Here is a 6,122-nt window from a genome sequence, read left to right on the forward strand (position 1 = left end):
TGTTAGGCTGGTTTCACATTAGCATTTTGTGCGCAGCGCATCGTGTACATCCGTGCGCATGCGTACCTCTGTTTAACATGGCGTATGCATGGTCTTGCGTTTGTCTGCGTTTTCGCGCACATGCGTTTTTTCAAGGTGTGCGTCTAGACGCGTCGGACGCAACCTGTTGCATTTTTGGGTCCGCCCAAAGGCGTCAAAAAAACGCATGCATACGCTTGCGCACGGAATGCGTCAAAAAAAGCATTACAGTCTATGGGAGCGCAGGCGTGTGCATGGACATGTGCACGCCTGCATTTGCGTACGCATGCGTTTTAAGAGTAAACATGTGTAGACACTGGTTAAACACCTAGAGAATGAATGCGCATAAAAAACGCAAGCGCATGCAAAAATGCATGATGCGTTTTTGCATGCGTTTCTACTTGCGCACGATGCACTGCGCACAAAGACGCAAATGTGAAACTAGCCTTATGCTGCGAATTCACTCTGAAATCGGTACAGTGCAAGAAAAAAAAAATTACATGGCACATGGACCACCGGTACGGCATCTGATTATTACGGATACATGACAGTTCTGTAGCATAGGAAGCTGTAAATGATCCTGTAAACGATTATTAACTGCTGAGTGAACAAACAGATTGTATGCAGATGACAAGAGAAAATCGTCCCAACCTCCTGGATGAGTATGGGATGGGTTTTTTATGTGCAAGTGTGAGAGCCCTTAAAGTTCGAAAAACTCTAAAAATCTACAAGAACAAACACCCCAAATTGCTGCTATAGCTTTGTTTTTTAATCAGTAATGTTTCCCCTTGTCACTTATTATAGTAGTTATCAAAGGCTAAATTTACGGGTAATTCTCAGTAATTCTCCCGGCTACCTGCTTGCTGGAGGGGGGTGGTATATCTCTGAAGATTGACAGTTTGACCTGCTGCATGGTGGCGCTGCTGGCCCAAACTACGCAAACACCAATGCTACCAGTAGAAACAGTTTTGTCTCCGCAGCATAGGGGGAGCAAAGGGGTTCTGAGGATCCCCTATGTGACATCATTACGCTCTATTAACTTCCACTGTGGACCCCCATAGGGGGATCGGACAAAGTTAGCAATCTAAAAACAAGTTCTTTACTAAATTGTTATATTAAAACAGATTTGTCAGGAGAATTCACAACTGCATATATTAAACAGAGCTTTTAGACCTGATGGTGCTGGTGTACTTACTTTGATAATCTATGTCAGAAGGCCTGTATAATTCTTCGTGAAAGGTTCATTTCAATCTCCCCCCATCTAGTCTGATTGACAGCTCCTAAATGTTCCTCCCACTGCGAGATTCACTGTTTAGTATAATCTGCAGCTGTCAATCAGGCCGGGTGGGCGGAAAGTTAATAGCTGTCAAACAGGTTGGGTGGGTTTATACTAAATAGCTGTTAATTAATAAAGCTGGGAGGGCAGAGACAATGCGCAATTTGTTATCCGAATGATGCCGCAAATTTTAACATGGATTTTTAAGAGTAAATACACCAGTCTTACCAGGTCTAAGAGACCTATTTAATAATGAAGGCAGTCTGTACTGTGAATTCTTTGACAGATCCGTTTAAGTGTTGGAATAAAAATTGTGGATCAGTTAAGTAATTAAGTGCCTTTCCCCATTCTAACAATTAATATATCCTTTAAGGTTCATTTTACCTAATTTTAACAGCAGAATTAATAATCCAATTAATTATTAGACATAAAAAAACCTGAAGGCTTTTTGTTCTATAGTATTGAGCCCCCATGCAGTTTTATACAAAATAACCTCCTGTGGAAATGCAATGTCCATTACTGGAATGATTTCTCTAAATGGGGATTATTAGTCTTTATGAAGCAAATGTTCTGCTATTTCCTTTGACAACCCGTGCACCCAAATCCATTCTCGACTCCTTAATTATTCTTATATGTCCATTTTGATGCATGTAAAATGTGAATTATTAGCATTCGGCTACAATATATCTTTACTTAAATTGTCATAAGATTAAAATGAGATTACTATGCTCACGGAACAAAAATGCCATATCATACGGACGACATAATGGTGCCGTAGGAAGGACGACATAATGGTGCCGTAGGAAGGGGGCTTACCGGTGACCTCTTGTCCTCCTGACTTGCACTTCTCATTCAGATATAATGGCGTACACTATGTAACACAGCAGATACATTTGCATCTAATGGTTCTGCTGTCAGGTAAATGGAGTAGGAAGAAAAACTTAAGGCCATAGCGTCACATCATCCTTAGCTGATTATGGGGGGCCTCCATAAAAGCCAAACTTTTAGAAACCAGCTGATTGCCGGTCTATAAATTAATTATAAAAAATGGATGACCCTGATTAAATAATCCCTTTAACGTGGAGCCATCACTTGTTATTCTTTGATTTTCACCAGGCATAAAAGCCGCCGTTCTCCCGAGTCTGGCGCTGTCCTCCCTTTGTTCATGCTCCTCTTCATCCCTGAGATATGGCCCCATCCTTCCAGTATGTCAATGTAGTCTTGTTATCCAAGTGGGCGTGACCCTCATCCCTTCTCTTCTTGGGAGTCACACCTAATTGGCAAACAAGACTAGATTGTTATACAAGGAAGAGGAAGCCGTATCTCATGGATGGAGAGGAGCAGGAACAAGAGAAAAATATTGCCGGATTCCATATTCAATATTTCTTCTCTGAAACAGGCCGGATCACTGGAGCGCTCTCTTAACTCCTGATCTCAGGCAGATTTGTGACTTTGCGTTTCCGATGCTGCTTCAAATAGCAGTACCAGAGAGCGCATAGTGCCACAATGGCGGAGGACCAAACTCTCAACAGGTAGCACCAGCTGCCCAAAAAGGACGGCCAGGAGGGCTTTAAGGGGCCTTTACACATAGCGATATCGCTATGTGTGATACTTACCTCCGACCGGCTCCCCCGCTGTCTGTCGTTGATCGCGCGAGACCGTGCAGCTCCATTTCTTGTCGGGTGCTTCCTGCTGGCGCTGACGAGCGACGCGTGGACGCGGGCGGGAGGACGTCAGGATCGCCGCGTCTGACAGGTAAGTAACGACCGCTGAGCATCGCTACATCGCTGTGAGATCTGCCTGTGTGGCAGCTCACTAGCGACCATTTAGCGATGCACCAGCGATCCTGACCGGGTCATATCGTTGTCGGGATCGCTGGTGCATCGCTAAATGTAAAGGGGCCTTTATTCTTGCAGGACGAGTTGTAGTTTTGAATGACCCAATCATTTAACCATATAATGCACTAAAGAATAGAATAAAAGGGGGTCTTGATTCATGCCCACCAAACTGTAGCTTTCATTGACATTATATTGGGGGGCATATAATGTTTTGATCACTTCTTATTGCATTTTCTGTGGCAGCTGACAAAAAGGCAATTCTACCATTTGTATTGTTTTATCTGTACGCTGTTTACTATGACGGTTAAATTGTTTCGTATTTTGATAGATAGGACCTTTGCGGATGCGACCAAATATACCAAATATGTTTTTTATTTTATATTTTATTTTACATTTTATTTGTTTAATTCTTTAATTTTGTATTGGAAAAACGGGAGTAATTCAGACTTTTATGGGTTTTTTTTTACAATTTTAAAAAACTTTTTTTTTTACTGTGCACCTTTTTTAGGTGACATAGGGGACTATTTACTACAATTCTTCAGTACTTCAGGAATATATAGTGAATTTAACTTGACAAGGGATATTGGTAAGTCATGTTTGATTTTACCATTAGTTTACCCCCCACTAAAATAAACAGACCACCCACCAGGGTGGATTAAATTGGCCACAGCTGTCTTTGCTAATACAAACAAGTATAACAAAGCAAACATAATGAAATGGAGGGTGGTCCTCCAAGCCCCTGAGCTGTGAGGGGTTTAAACATCAGCTCAGAGGCATCTATTAACCAACCAGGCTCTATCACCATAATCCACTACCCACAGGCCCTTTACAGCCCTTTACACAGGCATTCCCTTACAACTAAATTGAAGGCCACTTGATGGTTCTGGAACCTTGTGGACTCCTCCCCCACATCCACCAACTTCGAGGACCTTCCCTCCTGCGCCATACTGCTATGATATAAAGTTTGAAAAATTCCAGTTCCCGACAAAAACAATTCTCCCCTCCAATCCTGAATCCGACGCCCCACAATGAGAAGGTGCCCAAGAGCAACAAAAAAGGGAGGGTAGGTGGAGACTTTTCTTCCTTGGCATGTGCCTAAAATGTCTGGGTCCTGCAAATGGAAACCATCTTATAAACCCCCTCCTTACTCCTCCTTCCCCAACGACAAACCCCTCTAGGGCCAGCCCTTACTTGTCACATCCGCCATGTCCGCCATGTCTGTTTTGCCTCATGACCCCTGGAGCAGTGTGCACGCGCACCTTATGTCTGCTCTCCTGCATGTTCCCTAGAGCAGTGTGCACACTCACCTCATGGCTGTTGGGCTGCAAGATGCCTGCGTTTCTGCTCTGCCTTCTGTGATCATCTTTGTGTTCCAAGAACCCCTGATCATGTGTCTTTCCTAGGCTCCAGCGCTGTCTGGTTCTGCAATCATTTCTGCATGTCTGGAACCCCTGATCATGTGACCTTTCCTAGCTTCCAGTACTGCCTGGTTCTGCAATCATCTCTGCATGTCTGGAATCCCTGGTCATGTGACTGCTCTCTGTGATCCTGGAGGATCTGAACTGGGAGTTCTCCCCTGGTCTTGACCCGGAAGTACTGGTGCTATGGTGCTATATCAGACCGCCCCTCCCTATGGTCAGGGCCTGATTATTGTGTTGCTTCCCTGCGTGGCTGCTTGGTCTGCTGGGTCGCTCCCTCTATTCTGTGCCCCTGCACTTTGCTCTGTCGTGCGTCTCTGCACACACTCTGTGCTCGTACTCCGTCTCTTGTCCCGTGCTTGTCTTATGTTTGTCTCTTGTGCCATGTTTGTCCTTGCCTTGCTTTGCCTTGTAGTACTTCCGCTGTTCTCTGTCTTAGCCTGTTTTGCTATGTCTCGCCTTAGCTATTCTTTGACTTGTAGTCCTTCCTCTGTTCTCTGCCTTGCCTGTTTCGCTATGTCTGGTCTTTGCTATTCTGAGCCTTGTAGTACTTCTCATGTTTCTTGTCTCAGCCTGGTTTTCCGTACTCTGTTCTATTGTGCTCTCTGGCACGTTTCTGTGTCTAGTTCCAAGGTGCTCCCTTGGCCCTGCTCTGGGCTTCGGCTTACGCTCCGCTGCTAGACTCTGTCCTCGCTCTGACCTGGCTCTGTTTCTGCCTATGTTTCCGCTCCGTTTTCCGTACCCTGTCTTGCCTTGTTCCTTGCTTGTCCTTGCCTTGAACCCTGGCGTGGGTTCCCCTGGCTGCCTCCTGTGCCTGAATCGTGCCTCGTGATTGTGTACAGCCGTGTGCACTGGCCAGTGTGGTGTATCTTATGCATGGCTCCTAGCACGCACCCCCCCTTGAACCTTGGCGTGGCTCCTGGCACGCACCTTGCCTTGAACCCTGGCGTGGCTCCTAGCACGCACCCCCCTTGAACCTTGGTGTGGCTCCTAGCACGCAGCCCTTCCTTGAACCCTGGCGTGCCTCCTAGCACGCATCCTGCCTTGAACCTGGCGTGGCTCCTAGCATGAAGGTTCCCTTGCCCGCCTCCTGTGCCTTAGCCGTGCCTCGTGCTGGCGTTACAGCCGTGTGCACTGGCCAGTGAGGTGTGCCTCCTGCGTGGCTCCTAGCATGCGTCCTGCCCTGAACCCTGGCGTGTCTACACACAAACTCTGCCTTGTACCTTGTGCCTTGGCGTGTCTCTATACACGCACCCTGTCTTATTTGTTAAACTTTGAAACCTGTCTTGTTTGTTGATCTATGAACCCTGGCGTGTCCCCTACACATGCACCCTGCCTGGCACCTAGCCTTGGACCTCGGCATGTTCCCTAACACGCACCATGCCTGGAGATCTGTCGTGCCTCCTTGCTGGAACCCTGGTTTGCCTGCCGGATGTCCGGAACCTGCCGATCGCTGCCAGAGATTGTAAGTCTGATGACTGCGGCCTGCTGCTCCGGAGCTGATGTCCGCAGCCTGATGCCCTGATCATGTCGATCGTTGCCAGCTGTCCGGAGTCTAATGCCTTTGTGCTT

Source organism: Dendrobates tinctorius, unplaced genomic scaffold (genome assembly GCF_039654945.1).
Source record: "Dendrobates tinctorius isolate UK_male_01 unplaced genomic scaffold, ASM3965494v1 ptg000143l, whole genome shotgun sequence".
NCBI classification, from domain to species: domain Eukaryota; kingdom Metazoa; phylum Chordata; class Amphibia; order Anura; family Dendrobatidae; genus Dendrobates; species Dendrobates tinctorius.